Here is a 22,718-nt window from a genome sequence, read left to right as displayed (position 1 = left end):
ACTGGTTAGGTATGATCGACAGCGTATGAACTGTGTGCTATCAGAATCAAACAAGCAAAAAACAACCTCCTTATACCTGCCCACTAAAGCGCGATCGTTCCCACTAACAGGCAGGCTGAATAGAAGCTCCGCGTGTCCTCCGACTTGCGTTGAATCTCCGCCACGTCCGATGAAGGTTGGATCCTCTGCTGTAGGGTACAGGGGGCAGTGTCCTTTCAATTCTGTCAATGAAAAGTACTCCAGCACGGCTGCAAGTAGGTCACGAAATGCCCAAGGAATCCATAAGGAGGGGGTCTGTGTTATGGAGACAGCCGTACTCCGTCAATATATATTATAACACAGAGAACTGAGACTTCAGCAAAACACAATGATTAACAGTCTTCCTGTTTGGTTTCTTTAGTTTCTTTTTATCCTTTCATCAATATAGCCAAGTAGCCTTTAATACAATAAGCAGCCACAGAAAACAGCCAACACGTGTTTCGCACTTCACTGCGTTTCTTCAAGTCTGTTACAAACATAAAATTAATATCAATTACACTCATCTAAAGTTACAGTCATACTCTTATTTAACAACACACTACATACTAAACTCAAAAGTTACTTTCATATTCACTTCCTGACTACAAAGAGCACATGTGCTAAACAGTTACAAGTTCATCAGATATTCCCTCATAATGACGAGCCTTGATAACAGTACAATTTAGACAACCTAAATGTAAAAAAATAAACCTGTGCAAAGAGTTACTTGAAATAAAGACTGGTTTGTGCTGATCACAAATTCAACAATTACCTTGCACTCCTAAATTAAAGAGCTTCACTGTCATTCATTGCAATTGTTAATATGCATAATAAAAAGATAGGGGAATATTTTTGATTATTGAAAGAGGACTGAAATTCTACTCTATTTAGTCTTGAAAAGTATCTTGTTTTCACCATTCTCACCTTGCCTCGTGGTGTTGGACGTTTAGCCTTATCCTAATTTTGTTTAGTGGTCATGATCCCCTTGATACGGGTCTAAAATAGGAACAGAGTCACAAATAAATATATTAGGTCACCTTATTTTTGTGCTTAGACCTGATATCAGATGTTATGTTAAATGTTATGTTAAAGGCACTTGTTAAGCGCACATACACCAAACGGTTTCATGGCACTGGAGTCATAGAGGAGGCTGCAACAACAAGAGAACTAACTTAGTCATACACCTGGGAGAACAGCCAGGTCTTAAGCCGTTTCCTGAACTGTGCGTAAGAAGCCACAGATCCCAGCTCCACAGGAAGAGAGTTCCAAAATTTCAGGACCAAGACCGCGAATCTTAATCCCCCGTGCTTCTGGCGTTTGAATGATGGAGTAGCCAGCAAATTCAAATGGGAAGAGCGCAGGTCCAGAGAAGGGGTATAGCGCTGAATCCTGGAAGAGATAAATGCTGGGCTGCTACCCGAAAGAGCTTTGAAGATGGTACAACCCAGCTTGAAGGCGCAGCATTTAGCCACAGGAAGCCAATGTAGACGCTTCATCAGTGGTCTAACATGGTGCCATTCGTGCTGGGCGAAGAATCAACCTGGCCGCTTGGTTCTGCACCAGCTGCAAGCGATGTAATTGATATGCTGGGATACCAACATAGTGAATTGGCGTAATCAACACGGGAGATTACCAGAGCTAGGATGACCAGGGTCAGGAATCTACTGGATTCTTCGCAATTGAAAGAAACAAGCAGAGACCACTGAGCCAATCTGAGCTTTCATAGACAAATCGTTACTGATCACAATACCTAAACTCTTGGTAGAGCAGGCTGGGAGTGAGGGATTTCCCAGTAATGGAGGCCAAAACCTGGAATTCCACGGGTTGGCTGGCCCACCCGTAAGGATCAGCTCGGTTTTGTCAGGATTCAGTTTTAGGTGATTGCGATTCATCCAATCACTGATAACATTAAGAGTGAATTGAAAGTTAGATACAGAAACTGCAGATGAATTAATATCAAATACCAACTGAAGGTCGTCAGCATAGTTAAAGGTTCCAACCTTTCTTTCTCTCAGAGAGCAGATCAAGGGTAGTAAGTACAAATTGAAAAGAAGGGGTGAAAGGGAGGAGCCCTGAGGTACCCCACAGAACAATTTCATTTTATTGGAGAAGTTGGCAAGGCGAACCGATTGAAATCGATTGCGGAGAAAAGGAGAGCCACTTCAGCGCCAGACCCTAGATCCCAGCATTGCTGACACGGTCAATCAGGAGATCATTATCAACTGTCAAATGCTGCTGACAAAATCAAGGAGAACCAAGGCCTGGGTGATAACTGAGTCAGTTATTCTCAGTCATGGACGAGCTTAGAAGGGGTGCTGACAAGGGTGAGTGTGCAGGTCCAAAACCTGCCTGATGAGAGTCAAGAAAGTGAGAGTGTTCAATGAAGGAGCTGAGACAGTTTGCTGCATGAGCCTCTAGGATTTTGCCTAAGTAGGGCAGTAAGTACATGGGACGATAGTTGCTGAGGACCAGAGGGTCAGAGCTATGTTTCTTTAAAATACGAACAATTTCTGCACTTTTGAATGTATTAGGGACTATACCCAGCTTGAGAGATTTGTTCGGGAGTGAAAGACGGGGATCCGGGCAAGAAAGAAAAGCTTCCCGTAGAATGTGAGGGGGACAGTTATCAGTAGTGGAACCGGAACCAACCTTTTTAAGCAGATCAAAGAATACCTCCCTTGAGAGCAGAGGAATTTGATCAAGTAGACGTGGGTTTTTGTGTGTGAGCAGAGAAAACGTAGATGAGGTATGGGTAGGGATGCTAGCCTTGATAGTGGCAATTTTCTCAATAAAATAGGTGTTGAGAGAGTCACATAAGGATTGCGAAGGGACAGGTTTCGCCATGACTCTATCTGGTTTAGCAAGCTTGTCAAATATAGAGAAAATATCCTTGGACTTGTTTGCCGAATTTAGAATTTTCATGGAGAAGTAATCGGCCTTAGTCTAGAGGATATGCGTTTATATATTCTTTAAGCTGGGCTAAGAATATAACCTTTTTATGTGAGGAATAGTGGTGTCTCCAGCTACGTTCTGCTTGCCTTAAAGCAAGTTTCTTTGATTTTAAGTCGTCGAAGAACCAATGTTGGGCATCATGGGGTCTCATGATCTTGGTTCTCTTGAGAGGAGCAATACTATCACTAGGAGATTCAAGCCATGTCTTAATGCTTTCTGCCTGCTTGTGAAGTGACTCCTGTGCTGTCAAGGCCCTAGCAGTTAATAATGAGCAAAAATCGCCAATATTTGCGCGACTCCAGTTTCTAGCCATATGATTTTCTGTTCGTGGGGGTTTGGTTAAGAGAACATTGGAGATAGTAAATGCAATAAAATGATGGTCCGACCAAGTACAAGGAGAAATCAATAGCTTAGAGATTTTGAGGTTAGATGTCCAGACTTGGTCTAAAATATGCCCTTTTATATGAGTAGCTGCATACACATGCTGGGTACAATTCATTCCAGAGAGGAGGTCTGCCAGTTCAATAGAGCTGGCACTCTCCCGTACATCATTGGGCCAGTAATTAAAATCTTCGATTCTAAGAATTCTAGCATGATTAATAACTAGATGGGAGATCATTTCACCCAGTTACTAGGGGAATGTAGGCATGTGATAAGGGTGTCTATAAAATAAGGCGCAAATAAAAGAGGACTGAGGAGATTAAAATTTCAAAACTAGGCTGTCAACTGAGGGTAGACTTGTGATCCCTAGTGAGGTGAACTGAAGTTTCTGACAGATAATAGCTGCAACCCCTCACCCGGCTGTACCTGAGGTCCTGTTTGCCTGAAGAATATAAAATATAACCTTTATATAATAGCTATCAGGTACAGCTGCTAGAATATCAGGGGCAGATTCTTCAGTAAGCCACGTTTCAGTGAGGAGGAGAATGTCCAGTTTATCAGAATCTAAAAGCTGGTGTTTATTTATACACATTGATTAAATGTAATGTGTTAAATATTGTGCTTCATTTTTTAAATGTTTTGTATAAATAATATGAGAAGAAATTATTAAAATAGTAACAACTTTGAACATATTTTTTCCGTCTTCCTTGGTCTTTTTATTGTCATATATATATATATATATATATATATATTGTGTAATTTGTTTACTTTATTGATATTGCCTAGAAACTGAAGTCTATGACACCGTCCCATCTGGTAATTGACAAATACATGGCTTGCAAAATGGATCCGCGAGTCGAACGTTCCCAAAAACTGAAATATGAAATAATCTGGAGATCACATGTTCAGATCTAGCAAAGGATAACTCCGCCTTCTATTGCAGATACCGGTAAATTGATTACCATTAAAATGGGCAATGACAGCATCTAAAATGTATAGTGCTTAGAAACGTAAGAATTGCAGTAGCAAGCGCTGCATCAAAATAAAGTTAATTTTATGTCTAAAGTGGCTTTGAAAAGTTTATACGGCTGAGTCGACTTTATTGCCTGTCTGCCTTTCAAACAAGAGTGGAGAAAGGGAATGGAAATGGATGTGTAGGACAAGACTGCTGGCTCCGTCAGAGGGAAGACTTTCTGTGGGAAGGGATCAAACCTAACTGAGCGTCAGTGCAGTGCTTAAGATCAGCACCAATTACAATATAAAGCCACCACAAACTAGAAGCTAAACACAAAACGGAAACAAGAATACAAATACCAGAATGAAAAGCCAGATTTGAATGTAAGATTGAATGGAAGGACAAGGAACGAGGATAACTACTAAATGCATCCTAGGTACAATATGTGCATTTCTGTATATTCCGGCCATGCTCTTGTAACCAAAGCTAAATGTGACCAATTAACCATGCATGCTTTGAAGTGTGTTGTAAGAAGACAAATAGGACTTTTAGGCACCCTTTGTGAAGATGTGTGGGAAACTTAGCAGCGTCACAAAGTTTGTAAATGTTTTTGCCTTCAGTACACCCAGATGAAAAACATAAGCTTGGCATAATTTTATTTTTTTAGCATTAACAAGATGGTTTTGCTTATGTTATTCATTACAGAAAACATCGTTTGTCTCTTGCACAACACCAGTATAAAATTCCCACAAAAAGAAGAGAAACAATGTACAGACATCTACAATGCTACATACAAAATCTTTGCAAAAGTTAACATACAATGCAAAATTCTGCCTGCATTTGCAAGCTTGGCAGGTTTTGATAAAGGAAAATGTATACAGCTATGCAGTGACACTCATCTCTCTATTCTTATTTACTTACTTATGCCTACTACCCCTCCTGAGGTATAGGCCATCAACCAGGACTCTCTAGCCTTCTCTGTCCTGGGCTTGTTTTGGTTCCAGGTGTAACCCATCTCCTTGCAGTCAGCGTCGTGGCCTCAGAGCCAAATGTTGCTTTGCCCTCCTCTTATCCTTTTCCTTTGTGGGTTCCAGGTCAGGGCTTGCCTGGTGGTGTATGACGTGGGTTTGGGGGAGGATGTGACCTATCCAGCCTCAGCGTCTTTTCTTGATTTCTTCATGAGCATATAGTTGGGAAGGCTGCTTCCATGGGTGTTTGTTGCTGCTGGTGTTTGACCAGCCAATTTGGAGGATTTTTCTCAGACAGGTGTTGATGAAGGTCTGGACTTTGTTAATGGTGGTCACTGTTGTTCTCCAAGTTTCTGCTCCATACAGACAGACCGATTTTACATTGGTGGTAAAAAGCCTGATCTTTGTTTGCAGTATTAGGTCCTTGGAGCTCCAGATGTTGTTTAGCTGAATGAAGGCAGCCCTTGCTTTGCCGATTCTTGCCTTCACGTCAGCATCAGTGCTGCCCTGCTTGTCTATGACACTGCCAAGGTAGGTGAAGGTCTCAACTTCTTCCAGTGCATCATCTGCAAGAGTGACTGCAGTTGTGCTGGCAGTGTTAGTCTTCAGGATCTTGGTTTTTCCCCTGTGGATGTTGAGGCCAAATTGTGCAGATGTGTCTGTCACATTGACAGCCTTCTCTTGCAGCTGCAGATGGGTATGGACTAGGTCTGCAAAGTCAAGGTCGTTATGCTGCGTTCACGGTGTCTACTGGATCCAATTTCTTCTCCTTTATGTGGATGGCTTCAGGATTGAGTCAATGGCCTGCAGGAAGAGAAAGGCAAGAGCAAACAGCCTTGGCAGACTCCGGTAATCACTTCGAAGGCTTCAGTGAGTTGCCCTCCATAGACTACCAAGCAGGTCATTGCATCGAGTTTCTGATGATTCTTAAAAGTTTATCTAGCAAACTGTAGAGGTGGAGGAGTTTACAAAGGGTCTCTCTGTCCATGCTGTTGAATGCCTTCTCATAGTCGGAGAAGTTGACATAGAGGGGTGAGTTCCATTAAACAGACTGCTCAATGATAATGCACAGTGTCCCAATCTGGTCTATGTAGGACCTATCTTTGCAAAAGCCAAATTGCTGGTCTTGCAACTGAGCATCGACTTTCTCCTTCATTCTGCTCAGGATGACTCTGTTGAACACTTTTCCTGGGGTTGATAGAAGCGTTATCCCTCTGTAATTTGCAGAGTTACCAAGGTCCCCTTTCTTGTGGATTTTGATGAGATATCACTCCTTCCAGTCTGATGGCACATTTTCCTCTTACCAGATCCTTCCAAACATGGCGTAGGGCACATCTATTGATGTTTCAATGTCTGCCTTCAGGGCCTCTGCAGAAATGTTGTCAAGTCCTGCTGCCTCCCCATTTCTCAGATGTTTGATGGCTTGTTGTATTTCTTCCATGGTTAGTCCGCTACAGTTGATAAGTAAGTCTTTGTCAGTTGGCTGTATGTCTCGTAGAGACTATAGCACAGGCTGGTTCAGCAGTTCTTCAAAGTGCTCCACCCATCTTCTTTGTTGGCATTTGTTACCATAATTGTCTTCCCAGCTTGGTCTTTATCAGGTCTTTCTGACTTGCTGTATCTGCTGGAGAGTTTCATTGTTATATCGTAGAGTTCTTTCAAGTTTCCATGGCTTGCTGCCTCCTGGGCTTCTGTGACAACACCATCGATAAATCTTTGCTTTTCTGCTCTTAGGCTCTGTGCTTCCTTGTTGGTTTTGGTGTATTGGCCTTGAGCTTTTGCTTTTTCTGCTCTATTTATACTGGTGTTGACTGCAGCTTTCTTTTCCTTTCACTCTTGGATTTTGTGGAGAGTCTTGGTGGAGAGCCATTCTTTATGCTAGTGTTTCTTGGGACACAGTACCTCTTGACAGGTTGATGTAAGTGTTTCTTTGATCTTCTCCCACTGACTTTCTACTGAGTCTTTGTCATCCTCTAGTTATTGCAGGACTTAAAACTTGTCACTGGGGGTGACTAAGTATTCACTCCATTTCTGTGCATCTTTTAGGAGGGTGGTGCTATATCATTGGTGTTGGTTTGTCTGTTCCAATAATGCTTTCTTTAGCTTTAGCCTGGCCACAACAAGATGATGGTCTGATACCATGCCCGTCCTGCACATCACTCTTGCATCTTGCAGGGACCTCCAGAACTTCTTGGCAATGCAGACATGGTCGATTTGAATCTCTGTTGAATGGTCTGGTGACACCCATTTTGCCTTGTGTATTCTTTTTAAAAAAATTGTTGTAATCTTTTTATTAAACACGTCAAACATGCTTCAGATCAAGATCATATATCAGCATACATTTGAAGGATTGGTGGTTACAACCGGTATCATAAGGTGCATACTATATCACTTCCAGCAGTACATTGCTACGCTCAGTACGATCCGAATAATCATCCACCTCTTAGCTTCTGCAAAAGTCCTTTGCATTCTTTATAACACTGATCAGTCACCTCTGTACTTTGCCCATGCACCCCATATCTTTTCCCATTTTCATGGGCAACTCCTACTTTGAAAAATCGATTGTTCCGCCCTGTGGCACCAGTCCATGTCTCACTTCCAGGACTCCAGTGACGGGGCTTCCCCTGCTCCCCATTGCTCCCCATGCCCAGGCAATGTTTCTCTTGGCCACTCCACCTGCTAAGGCCAGCCAAGTCCTGGATCATTGTGGCCATACAATCTCCCCTGTTACTCCCAAGATGTGCCACCTTGGCTCCGTCAGGACCGCCGCCCCCACCACCACTGTCATTATTCGGGTCAAGCTCTCCCAGTACTTTTGAATTATGGGGCAGGACCACAATATGTGGAAGAATGTCCCTTTCTCACCACAGCCCCTCGTGCAATCTTCGGACAGGCAATTACCCATGTGAAATTGCACCATTCGGGAAGCATAGGAGTGATGTAGAATACAAAGCTGGATAAGTCTAAATCTTGCCCTAATAGCTATTTCCCTGGGGCTCTGTAGGGCTTCGGCCCAGTCATCATCCTCGAGCAGACCCATATCTGACTCCCAGGCCTCCCTCAGGAGTATCATTCAGTCCGGGGAGTTATTCACAAGTTTTCTGTATGTGAAGGCTATAGCTTTGTCGATCATGGGATCTAGGGGGAGTCTGTCCTCAAGTGGTGCATATTCCGGTATCAAGTCCCCTTCCTTCAAGTAACCCTGGAGCGCATGTATTAACTGCCGGTATCGAAGAAACTCTCCTCCCCCCCCCCCCCCCCATCTGGAATTCCTCCCTCAAGGTGTCAAATTCAATCATTTTCCCTCCCTTCCAGACATCTCCCAGACGATCGATCCCTATGAGGCTCCATTTCCGGAAGCCCTCTAGACACTGCACGTCCCCCAGGGGGTTCCCCTCCCATAACGGTGTCTGCTCTGTGAGTTTAGTCTCCCAGCCAGTCATTTTTGTTGCTTTATGCCAAACCTCTATTACTGTCAATGTGTGGATTGGTAAATGTGTATTTCCTCTCCCTTTCCGATATAATTCAGTCAGGTAGCTGCCTTTGCGCATTGCCCATCTGTCCACCATATACGCCGGTTCCTCGAGTGGTGCGAATACCCAGCCATTAACATTAACCAGTTGAGAGGCCTAAAAATATTTCCTAATATTCGGCACTGCCAACCCCCCTTCGTATACTCCTTTCTGAAGTTTCTTGAGTGCGATCCTGGGGCTGCCCCCCCCCCCCCCAACCCCACACACACACACACAGCAGCGCTTGCTGCTCGGACTCAGTAGCTCGAAAAAAGGTCTCCGTTATCCGATGAGGGGTGTTCTGTACTTCATATAGCAGGCGTGGAAGGGCCATCATTTTAAATAAGATTGCTCTACCCATAAGGGAGACCGGTAATCGCCTCCAATGGGTCGCGTCCTCCTTCAGTATGTCTAACTGTGCCTGTACATTTAATTGCATAAACTCCTCCTCCGACTTAGTGATCCTTATGCCCAGATATTTTAACGTCTTTTTTGCACCATCTCTTGACATGCCGATGTTAGGGGAAACACTAGGGATTTATCCCAATTTATGCAGTATCCTGAATATGTACCGATGGCCCGTATTATATGAATGAGCCTATGGAATGTCTTTTGAGGTCTGTGGGCATAAAGCAAGATGTCGTCTGCATCACAAATCAATGCCTCTCACCAGTGGGTCACCCCGTATCCAGGTGGCCAGCGGCTCCAGCGCCAGTGCAAACAACATTGGTACAACGGACATCCCTGTCGAGTGCCCCTATTAAGTGGGAAGACTCTGAAGATATTCCTGTTAACTCTTACTCAGGCCAACGGGGCAGTATACAGCAGTTGTATCCAGTTCCGTAAACTGGGGCCCAGTCCTATCTTGTTCAGCATGGCAAATAAATATGTCCATTCAATACTATCGAACGCCATTCGCGCATCAAGGGACAAGATAGCCACCGGTACGACTGGGTGCTTTTTAGTCATGTGCATTACACTATAGAGTCGATGGAGATTGAGTCTAGTGCTCCTGTGTGGCATAAAGCCGGACAGATCCGGGTGTATCAGGGATTGGATAACTGGGCTCAAGCGATTGGCAAGAACCTTCGCCAAAACTTTGGCCTCAAAATTCATGAGGGAGCTGGGTCTATGTGAAAGTATCGATTGTGGGGTTTACCCTTTTTCAGGATGACCACTATAGTTGCCATCCTCATGTCTTCTGGGAGTTGGCCCTCGTCTCTCGCCCCCAGAAACATGTTGAGCATGTGCGGGGCGAGCTTCCCCGCTACGCACATGTACAGCTCCGTAGGGAGTCAATTCGGGCCAGCCGCTTTCCCCGACTGGAGGTCACATATAGCACTTTCTACTTCTGCCACAGTCCAGTCTAGGTCTAACGTCTCCCTATCTTCTGTCCCCAAAATCTACAGCGTCATATCTTTCAGTAGTTCGAAGCAGTCCTCCCCCCCCCCGCCCCCCCCATTCGGTCTGCGACTGATTCTTGTAATAGTCTGCGAATATTTCTGTTAGCTCTGCCCCAGTCCCACTCTGCACACCCTCCCCTGTTCGGATTTCAGAAACCCAATTTCGACTCCTATCCCTTCTCTACAGCCAAGCAATTAGTTTGTTTGCCTTATCACCTAGGTCATAGACCCTCCTCTGTTTTGCAATCGCATGCGTACATGCAGCATTTTCTTCCAGGTCCCTGAGTTCCTTTTGTTTAAGTTGGAGTGCGTGTTTGTGATCATTACCCTCCCCGGATAAACCCCACAATCGATACTCTCACATAGACCCAGCTCCCGCCCCAGATTCAATATCTCCTGCTCCAGTTTGTCACTCTGCACTAGTTTCTCGTTACGTTTTGCCCCTGTCGCCGCTTGCACAAAGTCCCTGGCTACCACTTTATATGCTTCCCATAATATACAGTCAGACCGCACAGAGCCGATATTTTCGGCAAAGTATTGGTGCGTTCGCTCTCCAAACTGCTCCCTAAACGCCTTGTCCCTGAAGCGGAAGGGGTCCAGCCTTGGCGGGAGAGTCTAGTCCCGCAACAGACCACACATGTGGACCTCCACCGGCGAATCAGCTGATATCCCTCATGCCTTGTGGCACGCTCCCTGAAAAAGTCCCACTGATATACTGTGTGTGAAAATGTAGTCGAGCTGTGACCCGCTGCCATGTACAGCCGATATGTGCGTGTATTGTCTTGTCCTGGGGTTGTGGCTTCTCCAAAGGTCTACCAGTCCTAGTGCGGTTGCAAAGGTCTCAACGCTCGGGGTATCCCCACCCTTGAGGGGGTCGTATCCCTGTCTATGTCTGGGGCCATTGTGTTGCTCATATCTCCACCCAGAATCAGGGTGCCCTGGGGAAACTCGAGTATTCGTTTACTAAGATCTGGGAGTGTAGTCCCTTGCAGGTGAGGGGGAACGTATGTCGAGCAAATGTTCACAACTTGTTCCTCCCACGTCCCGGACAGGGCAGGTCCCATGTGATCGCACCATTTGTGGTTCACAACTAGTGGCACCAAATGTTTTGCAAGTATAGCAGTACCCCTAAATCCCATTGTAAATCCGACATGTGCTAGGAGTGTATAGCGGAATCGGTTCAGAGCTAAGTAATTACCTTTGAGGTGCATCTCTTATAGGAGCACTATGTCTGGGGAGTGCCTATGTAAATATTGTAACACCATAGTATGCTTTATCTTGTCTCCCAGACCGTTCACGTTCCAAGAGATTATTTTTAACTTTCTAGATTGTTGCTCAGCCATCCGGGGGATTTATGCATTCGTTCCCTCCCATCCACCCTCCCCGCCCCATCGATCCCAACCCTCCCTAGTGGATCACTGTGCATCTGTAATTCTTGGGTCTAACCCTCTGTTGACCTAACCTTGGTTCTGAAGCATTCGTAACCCAACTATATAAAAGACTAGCAGACAAACTCCCAAAACAACAATTCTTCCCCTCCCTGCTACCCTGCCTGGTAGGTCTACAACTGCCCACATCCCCAACTAGCAGAGTGCCTGTCGCCTGATAGGAACAGTCAACTGACGTGGGGCTGGCTGGTACCGCCACTATAATCTTCCCAGGGGCCCCATGTAGCCCCAAAGATGAAGTCGCTGTGTTGCTTAGTCCCATGTAGTACTCCATCGTGGCCATGAGTTGCCACCCAAATGTCTATGACCTCGGTCCTCGGCTCCCAATCCCCACTTCTCAACCTATACCTGTATTACTGAAACCGCAGTATATGCGATCCGTCGAACCCTGGCGTAGTTGTTATTGTCCAGGTTTCACCACTCTGACCGTAGGACTTCTCGAGCGTGAGTCTCTGAATCATATCTCCAATCTCTTGCCCTCTGTCGGTTCAGGGACTCCCAATTGTGACTCCGGCTTTCCCGCCAGTCCTCCTCCTGTCGTCAGCTATGTTTCTGAGGGGGTTCCCCCCTCCAGCCATTGCTGAACCTCTGATGGCACAGTAAAATACCATGATTTGTCATTGTTGATCATTTTGAGCTTTTCTGGAAAGAGCATCATGTATTTTATTCCTTTCTCCCTCAGAGTACGTTTCACCCCATCGAAGGTACGTCGTTCCTGCTGCACCTTCAGGGTAAAGTCTGGGAAGAATGGTATGACTGAATTCTCATATGGGAGATCACCATGCATCCTGGCCGCCTGTAATATAGCATCTCGATCCCCATAGTTCAGAATTCTGGCTATAATTGTGTGAGGAGGGGCCACCGGCCTCGCCCGGAGGAATCGGATCCCTGTGCGCTCTTTTTTACTGTAAAGAAGGTTGAATGTCTTTTTGGTTTAAGATGGTTCAATATAATGTCTTCTAGAAACAGGTCCATGCTCGGGCCCTCTACCCCCTCCGGGACTCCAACCACCCTAATATTATTGCGGCGGGCCCTCCCTTCCTGATCCTCCAGCCGCAGTGCCATTTGCTTGTGTTGATGTGTCAGGTGTTGAACCCTTTCTTCCAGTTTGCATGTTGTGGATTGCAACTCCGCAATGTTTGTTTCTGCTGTGGTGACTCGTTCCGAGGTCTTATGCATATCTGCTCTCATCAAGTTCATCTCGATCGTGACCTTATCTATCTTTGACTCTAGAGTCGTACCTAACATTTGAATGGCCGCCATGATTGCTCCCAAGGATGGTTCCGCCGTCCCCTCCTTGGCCTCCATTCCATATTCTGCCGCCGCTTGTCGTGGGACTGCATACTTATCCAGCTTGTTGGATTGCACCGGGGGGGGAGGACCCTTTGGTTTCATCTTGGCAGAATCTATCCCCACTGTGAGCTGCGACTACCCTGCGTAACTTGTCGTTTTTCGATCCGGCTGTTGGATTGCAGTGAAATTCGCTCTTCGGCCGCTAGTGTGGGAGCAGAATATTAGATGGACCCACCCTAGAGCCTACAGTCTCATTCGCACAGTTATGGGTGATTGGTAGCAGCACTTCCAATGTGCTCCTCTCTCAGGGGAACATCATACTTTCCACACCATCAGCCGGGCAATCGGGCCTTGTTCTGTCCCTACTACGGGGGTTTTGTAAGTTGAGGACCTCCTCCACTTCAGTTCCGCCCAGATTTGTTGGTGGGGTCGAGCCCCCTCTGCCATTTTGCTCACTTCTTCCTCGGTATGCCCCTGTCGTACATGGTCAAGGGGGGGCACCGGTCCCCGTGTCATATGCCCACTGCCAGTCTCCCGGGGCACCTTTCTATAGGTGGTGGCAATGCCTGGTCCAGATCAGGGACCTATACCATTGCTGTTGTCTCCCCCACTTTAATACTGGGTCCAGGGCTCCTCCTACCCAGTGTGCACTGGGTCATGGGCCACCGCTTTTAAGCAGTCTCCTGCGACTCGCTGAGCACTCCAGGCCCGCGTCTTGCCGTCCCTGAAGGCCGCTCAGGTATCGCCTCCTCCCACGCGGTTCGCGCAAATCACTCTCACCGGTCCAGATGCAGGCTCGACTCTTCACGGTCCCTTGTCATGCTGCATCAGTATGTTTACAGCCTCCCCAGGGGTCCCAGGCACGAGTCGGCCGACTCGATGGTTACGCCCAGGACCCGCTCCGACTGCAGGAGTCCTCAAGCCTGCTGTGCCCAGGCGATGTGATATGTCAGGGGTCCGGACTCGATCCCCGCACCGTGGTCCTTTCCTGCTCCACATACCGGCCTATCGCTCGCTGCTGGGCTCCTAGATCACATGACTCCGCGTACATCGCAGTCGCCTGCTCGGCCTTCCTGCGAACCGGCCTGGCTCCGTATCTCACATTGGTGCATTCCCACGGCCAAGAGGCACTGCTCCGGGGTCCCCGCTAACTATTTCTGCAGCACAGCTGCCGGATAATGTTCGGATAATGCGGGCTTTCTAAAACGCCCAGATGAAGCTCTCGCTTCACACAGCCATCTTGGCTGGTGCTAATCCATGCCCCCTGCCTTGTGTATTCTTATGTGTGAGAATACACTACCACCTATCACCAGACTGTTCAAGACACAGAGCTGTATGAGCCTTTCACCATTCTCGTTCATGTCACCAAGGCCATGGTTGCCCATGACTTCTTTGTACCCAGTGTTTTCACTTCCAATCTTGGCATTGAGGTACCCCATCAGTATGGTGATGTCTCTCATAAGGCATTTTCCAGGATGGGCTGGAGCCTGTTGTAAAAATGTTGTTTTCCCTTTTCTTTTCTGTCATTTGTGGGTTAATCACTGGATAATATTAATCCTCTTTTCCTTTGTGTGAAAGGTTGCTGTGATGATTGTAGGGCTGTGGGCTTCCCTTTCAATCAGAGTTCTGTTGGTTGCTGACACTAGCATTAGTGCTACATCCTGAGTATGTTGGGCATTCTCTTCCACCTGTCCAGTATACAGCAGCATTCCTCCTGGAGCCAGTCTTTTCTGTCTGGGCTTTGTCCATCTGGTCCTGCTGATGCCAAGCAGGGCAAGGTTGTATCTTTTCATCTCTACTGCCACTTGGGCTCTCTTGCCTGTCTCGTACATGGTCCTCACGTTCCACATCCAGATGGTGAGGGTCTTGTTCAAAAGCAGGTGGATCAGCTTTGGGGTTTCCAGTGAACTCTGGCTTTCACCGAAAGGCATCACAGCTTTCCGTGAAGGAAACTCCCCAATGCCGGGATGTAGCTCACCCCATGCGTAACCCTCTTCCTTTAGCAGCTGGGCTTGTGACGGGCCATGGCGGAGTTCATCTCTCTATTGTGCTAGCAAAGGAAAAGGTAAACTGGGAAACTAGGTAAACTTCGCAGATGCCAAAAACTTTAAACTTTGCAAATGTTTCCTTCTAATGCAGTCCAATTCCCAGACCCCTCGTTATGAGGGCCTTTGTGGTTCAATGTTATTTAGTCTAGACAACATTCACCATGACATTTGTTTTGTTTACTGAGTAGGAGTTACATTTACTTAGTGTTTCTCTGCTTATGTGTCTGCATATTAGGTGTCACGTTCTGCACACTGTTCCACCCAGAGCTGTACCTCTGTGATGCAACATGTTGGAGTTTGTACTGAGGTAAAGGAGTGTGCGACAACTGAGATCTGAAGGGAAATTAGATATTAGTTGTGTCAAGTTCATGTAGAGCAGACCTGTTGAAAGTGCCTGCCCTCCCTGGACGTATCAAGCTATCAAACTCACAGTAGGAACCTGGGAAACAAGAAGGAAGGGGTGAGAGAGAAACATCAGGATGGAATTCACCCTTGGAGTGAATTCATTTCAAGCACCAAGCGGGAACATATTTTCACATCACCGGTCCATCTATGTGGTACTAAGACACAAGTGAACCTGGTGTATATATCCTGCGTAGAACAGTGTGTCTTTGGGCCTTGGTAAGGAAGAATAGAGCCACAGATCGAACCCTCCAATGCCCGTATGAAAAGGGAAGGGGGAAGAGAAGGGTCAATGTACAAGCCCCTGCCCTATAAAGGGTTCCAAACCATGTAATGTGCTTTCACCTCAGTAGAGCCAGAACTGGGCAGTAGGCCCACGAAGTTAGACAGACTAAGATCTGGAATTGATGTCCCGGGTAATAGGAGCATACAGCCAAAGTATAGCTCTAAAGCAGCAAAGGGAGAAACTGATCCAAAGTAATGCCCCCAATGCAGCCGGAAAGTACTAACATTCCTGACGGTGATATCCTTGAATGTTGCTGGCCTAAAGAACAAACTGGAATCCACTGATTGAGGGACCTTTATAGACCAATTTGATCTATGCCTCTTTCAGGAAACAAGGTCCAGGGAGGATACAAGGGGGCTAGGTTTTTCCGCTTTTTCAATGGCCGCCACCACCAGCAGGAAGTGCAGACTGTCTGGTGGCCTCACCATATGGGTGACTACCCACCCGGGCTGTACGGCCAAGAGGATGGAGTTCCCTTCTAATGACATTCTGTGTGTTTTAATTACTTTTGCTCCTATGGTCGAAATAGCACTGGTTAATGTCTATTCCAAACCCATAAGAATAGGCCATGAATCTTTGACTTTGGAACAACTGGCTTCTCTCCTGTCCACTGTTGTGGACAGTGCCTATCTCGTCATACAGGGGGATATTAATTGTCAATTTGAGCCCCTAGACGATAACAACGGTGATGCTGTCTGTGAAGAAGACAGGCTATGGGCTATCTCAGAGTTGAGCATGCCCCCTCATTAAAACTTGGTTCCCGTTGGCCCTCCAGATTAAATCCCTCACTTTGAATTATTCAGTAAGGGATTGCAATGGCGCACAAAATCCAACACTCATGGGATGCATACATTTAATCGGGTGGGACACTTTTCTTTGATTGATTGTAGAGACCTGAATGTGGCCATTGGTCGTAGAGGTTTCTATCCTGCCTAGACATGACAGTGATCACAACGCACTGACCCTGGACCTTGCACTACTGGTAATGCGAGCTGTATCGCTAGTGCACTTCTAGATCACATGCTAATACTTACAACTAGTAGGAGAAGAATACATTGTCCGCTTATGCAGCAATCCCCCAACCTGATTGCTGCCCTATACGAGGTAATGAGCTTCTCTTTACTGGATTTGAATAAAGCTATCAAGGAGGAAGGTACAATTGCTTCATAAACAAGGGTCTACGAGATACACACTGAACTCACCGACAAACTAATAGGTTTATTCTACCAGAAGTACAAATCAGGGGCCAAAGGAAGCCTCCACACTCTTAATTCAATCAGCGGTGTCCTGATGCGAAATTGGCTTGGCTGGAAGCTTTAAAATCTAATGACAGGCCATCCATCAAAGGTAAGCTGGCCATTTACAGAGAGGCTATCGGTGCTGCCAAAAAAACCTGGGAGCAGGAAAAATGGAATTCCCTTTGTGGGGCCTTGATATCTAAAGACCTGAAGGCCTTTTGGAATCCAGTTAACGCATGCTGCGGAGAAGGCCAAGCGGCATTTGAGCCCAATATTACGGCTGAAACCTGGAACGACCACTACCAGGCCCTGTATGCCTCACTGGAGGCAGATGAAAATATAGTCCATCTGACTGGAGACATGCTCCTGAGTGTAGCCCAGGGATTCCCAGAGATAACCCTGTCTGAAGTACCTATTGCCATCAATAAAATAGCTCCACAGAAAGCACCTGGAATGGAAAAAATTCACGGGCCTTTTTCTTTCAGAACCAACAATTTGGGGGCCATTTATGTGGGCAATATTCAATGCTGTTTTGGGGGGAATGCTGATTCCTAAAACTTGGGCCTGAGCAGAAATTGTCCCAGGTCACAAGAAGGGTTCCCCTCTCCTACCAGGCAATTACAGACCTATTAGCCTAATTGATGTGATGCAGAAAGTTTTTGCTCGGGTACTTTTAGTACGCTTACATGATTGGATAGAGGACCATAATGTCCTTGGCCCCTTTCAAGCAGGATTCAAACAAAGCACCTCTACAATAGATCACATTTTGAGGCTGCCACTTCTATACTGGAAAATCGTTATTTTAGAGGGTGGCGGCCCTATATAACATTTATTGATCTTAAGACAGCAATTGATCTAGTACCTAGAGACAAGCTGTGGTCCATATTAAATTCTATTGGGGTCCCCTCATATCTTTGTCTTATGATTAGGAGAAATTGTATAGGGTCCAAGACAGCAGATAAACACAGATGGCTTTCAGTCCTCCTTTGTGTTCCATGGAGTGTTCTAAAATGCTGATATGCTTTGGGAATGTGTAGCCTGGGTGTTATGGGGCCCGTGGTTTTGAGCAACAGTGGTCCACTGTATATAATAGTTTTATGGCACAAATTCACAAAGGGATCAGGATTTGAAATAGTGCTAAAAATAGACACAATGACAGTAATACAATTTTTGAACAGTGTTTCTAAGAGATTTTTTGTCTGATTTGTGATTGACAATGGCGCACAACTAAAGTCCGAGAGAATAATGTGATTCTTGAGGCTCAGTGGTATATAACCTTCAACTACATCGGCGTCTCACCCACATGGTAAAGGAGCAGTATAACAATTCTAGACTGCTGGCTGTTAATCACAACATGGTTGTTGAATCAGAGTTGAAGAAAATGTTGTGTGCTACTGCAACATTCTTCATGAGACGACAGGTAATACTCCATTTGCACAAGGGAGAAAGGGCTGGGCTGTAGGCAAACGGAGTTTTCCGTGATCTTGAGTGAGGTTCCCTGGGAACTCTGCAATCTGAAATCACATTATATGAGTATCCTGGATATGAAGGGGTCAGATTATGTAATGGCAGTGGATAATTCACTACTCTCAAAATATGAGGAAGCGCGTGCTGGGGAGGTACACAGGATGAAAGTGGTGGAGGGTGTACATAATCGTTGTAAACTGGAGAGTGAAAAGCATACTGTGAAATTGAGTGTGGGCTGTTAAATTACACTTCAGCATTTAAACATGCCTTGGAAATACAAAACATACTATGGGAGGGGTATTTTGGCATCCTTTGTATCACTGAAACCAGGCTGACTGATGTGTGTGGTCCAGATCATAGTGAAATGTGCCCACCTGGTTTTAATGTCATACATACATCATGCTCACGCAGGGTGCCGTGGGTGGGTGGATTCAAACTCCAGAGCTGGCCTCAGAGGAACTCTTAGGCTTCACTTTATTTTTCCAGAAAACTGCCCTACTAAGGGGGCTGAATTATTACCGTCCACTAGGTACTTCACAACACTTCTGTGATCCCTCTGTAGACCTGGTACTTCCACTCTCCCTAATTAACACCAACTTCTTTGCAGCATGTAACTGTGATATATTGGCAGACAACCCTCTTAGCCCTGCAGCAGATAAGTTCGTTACCTGCACGTCTGCACTTCAGGTTCGGACTTGTTGCCATCAGGCCCAATGCGCATTGAGGGGCATACACTAAATTTGATGCTTGTGGCTGGAAATCTTATAGAGGGCAAAGATGCCATCCCTTTATTTTGGTCAGATCATCAGCTGATTCCTTTCTGACTCTATGTGCCATATTGTTGTTGCAAGCATCAGACACATGCTAGCCTACTAGAAAAGCATCAGAAGTTGCTATCGTGGGCAAAACTCTCTATCCTGGACCTAATACAACGGCTAAAACAGGAAGAGCCTGTTGTGAGATCAGTTACGGCAGACATGAGCTACTCAGGCTATATGACCTTAGTTGAGGATGTACTTGATAATATTCTGCCATGTAGAGTGATCAAGAAAACGAGCTACTCCGTTGGCCCCCTGGTACTTATTTTCCCTGTGGGAGGCCAGAACTAAGCTGCAAGAAACCGGAGAGACTTTGGAGGATGGACTTCTGCAGCATTGTGAGGGACAAACTTAAAGAGGGAATATAAAAGGCTAGTATTTGCCACTAAAGAAGCATTATTTATGGGCAAGTTCCAGACCCGGTAAACTCCTCATAGGAAATGATTTCTATTCATCAATTCTCTACCCCAAAGTGCATTGGGAATAAAACGGCTAACTCGGAGGTGCTTATAGAAAGACTGTTGGATTTCTCTGATGACAAAACAACTAGCATCTTGAAAACTTCAAAACTCATAGACATGATAAAAACCTAAGAGGAGACAGTTGTTGGTCCCCTGCTACTACAGTTGTGGTTGAAGGATCTGAAAGTGGGATGAGCCGTGCTCTAAAAATTATGTTGAAAAATGGGTGCTTTCAACAGCCAGTAAATTTACGGCTTTCTCACTAGCTTTGAGGTCTGGATCTCCATTAGATCCCCTGCCATCCGCCTTGTAGAAATCAACCACTGCTGGACAGCTGTAAAAACTCACTTAAAAGTGGGGTTGTTTGAGGAGTGTACTAATAACTTTATTGGATGAAAAATTAATATCTTACAATTAGAAAATCATCAATACACGACCATTAAAACATAACTATAAATCCGAGATCCATCACAATCCTTAGCCAAACAATTTCCACAGCGAGTAATAGAGAATACATTATACACTAATTTAGTTAATCATTATTACAAGGAGTGGAAAAGGGTCTTGGTGGTGCCACATAAAAAAGCTACTGCGAACCCTACTGTCTTGTCAAACTAATGCTTTATTTCCCTCCTGGCTTTTGCTGGAAAACACCTGGAAAAACATGTCCACCTTTTATTATCTGACTGGTTGCTTGAAAACAATCTACTTGATACATCTTAGTCTGGTTGCCATTTTCACAGTCCGAGATGACCCTTTAACAGTGGTAGACGATCTATGAATGCTGGTGGACCATGAGTAATGCTTAGTGCTATGAAATCTGCCGGCAACATTTGATACGGTGTCTTATGCAGGAGGGAAAGTACATTAAAAAAATGTATGGGAACTGTGATGCTGCGTACAACTGGATAGGGTCAGTAAGCATGGGGAGGGGTCAAAGTGTGGCTAAAACAAATATTCTGCAATTTTTGTTAGCTTTCACCTTCAGGTAATTACATATAAAATAACTAACAGCTTATATGAAAATTACATACAAGTTAAGTTAATCAGTGGGAAATGCACTATCATACATTATGAAACCTCTATTAGTTAATGCACTGCAGAGTTCTGTGTGTTTAATCAGAGAGCCACAGATTTAAATACTGGTTGGTGCAGTAGAGTATAGTGGCTTGTGTGTATTTAGTGCTACGAGCCTCCAGTCTGTGACAGAAAGCACTGGGAATATGCAAGTCATTATTTTGAACTTGCATTACACACAGTATAAGATGGGCTGCAGCAAAATATGCAAAAATATTTAAGATAACACAGTGCTTCTAAAATATAGATTTTAGTCATATACAGACGGTACGTTTTGCAATTGTTTTCCACAACTGTCCATTTAAAGCACGCACTTCACAGCTCAGCTGGTAACTTTTTTGTAATACCACTCAAAAAGAATAAATCTGTGTCATCAGGAAGTTTCAAGTCATTCCATCAATTATAGCCAATACCAGCTTCCAAGCACCCTTTACTTTTGCCGATTAACCAGTTGCACACATTTAGGTTTCTTCCAGGCAAGCAGGCACCCTGGCAAGGAGGCTTGTTTAGCTGTCTGCCCCTCCTTTGGTTTCACAGCACAGGAGACTTCCTCCCCTCAACTTCAGCTGAAGCATTTGAACTGTCGGAATTTACCATCCTGGGACAGTTATCTTTTCCCAAAAGGCAGTGAAGCTGTGTATCTTAAATTAGAAAAGCATGTGCACACCGTGAACCTCGTATCCCGCCAAATTCAATCTCTGGTCTCATGACATCTTACCCACTAGGCTGAAAGAGACTGCCATATCTGGAAGGGCACTTGAATAGTGTAGGTCTTATCAACTGGGGAGATAGCAAGCAGTCTTCCTAACAACCTATACTCTGGGTTTAAATATCTGAGTCAAGAAATGCAGCAGGGATTAGCTTTGAGTCCGACATTTTTTAATATACCCATCTACACACTTGTGAAACTAATAAAATGTTTTGCTCTTAGTGTGATGAATTATGCAGATGACACCCAGTTGATCATCACTTTGGATCAAGCGGCTGAAAATCCATGAGCCAGTATATGGCTGCAGTATCACAGTGGATATATTAAAATGTACTCAAATTCAACTCGGCCAAATCTAAAGTGCTTGAACGTGACATCCCTGTAACCCTGATCTTTTGCCACCAGATCTTTGGTCAAATTCCTGGACGTCATCTCCATCAACTGCAAAATTGGTTAAACAAAATCCTAGGGATATACCTGGACCAAGAGGTCTCTTTAGAGGGTTAGATTAATCACCTGTCCTCCACTGGCTTTTTCCTTATTAAACAGCCGAGGAAGATATTGCCTCTCCTGCCCCAGCAGGTTCATCAGGTGGTGATCCAGGGGACAGCCTTGAATTACCTAGACTATTGTAACTCCTTCTTTTTAGTCCTTTATGTGGGCCCTTTTAAGAAACTACAAAGAATACAGAACACGTCTGCAAAGCTAGCACTTGCTTGTCCACGTTCTTCTTCGACCGTCGCCCTCAAAGCTGTTCATTTGCTGCCAGTGGCAAAAGGGTGATGTTTAAATTGCTCTGTCTAGTTTATAAGGCCCTTCACCTTAGTGGCCCTGATTATTTGGTGGAGAAGTTTCATCGATACATTTCGACTCCCAATTTACGATCAGCTGGAGCTAATATGCTAGAAGTTCCTCGCTATAAACATGTTTGCACGGGGGGCAAATCCTTTGTAGTGACTGCATCGAAGCTATTAAATAAGCTCCTAGTGGCTTTATGGTTCACACCCACCCTTCTTGAATTAAGGAAAACTTTAAAAACCTGGGTTTTCAACAATATGTTGGCTCTTTGATATCACTCAGGACACTGAAATATTACACCACTAGGATCTAGATCTGCCAGTGTCTCCGTCTCTGTTACTTTCTCTGCTCTGCTAGTATTCTCGGTGCCAGTTAACATAACACAACTTGATGAGAGAGTGAATTCCTGGTTCATTCTGCCTGGTATGGATGGGAAGAGTGAGAAGGGACCCTGAAGTGGTGAAACGCTGTAAAGGAGTTTCAC

General features: G+C 45.3%; 1 pseudogene; it reads right to left on the bottom strand.

Annotated features, from left to right (window-relative positions):
- Positions 1-5,331: 5,331 nt before the first annotated feature.
- LOC146861108 (uncharacterized) lies at positions 5,332-14,861 on the bottom strand (annotated as a pseudogene).
- Positions 14,862-22,718: the final 7,857 nt, after the last annotated feature.

The sequence above is a fragment of the Triturus cristatus genome, chromosome 3_1, assembly GCF_964204655.1.
Source record: "Triturus cristatus chromosome 3_1, aTriCri1.1, whole genome shotgun sequence".
Taxonomy (NCBI): domain Eukaryota; kingdom Metazoa; phylum Chordata; class Amphibia; order Caudata; family Salamandridae; genus Triturus; species Triturus cristatus.
The sequence above is the reverse complement of the archived record's forward strand: the minus strand, read 5'-3'. Positions and strand labels throughout refer to the sequence as shown.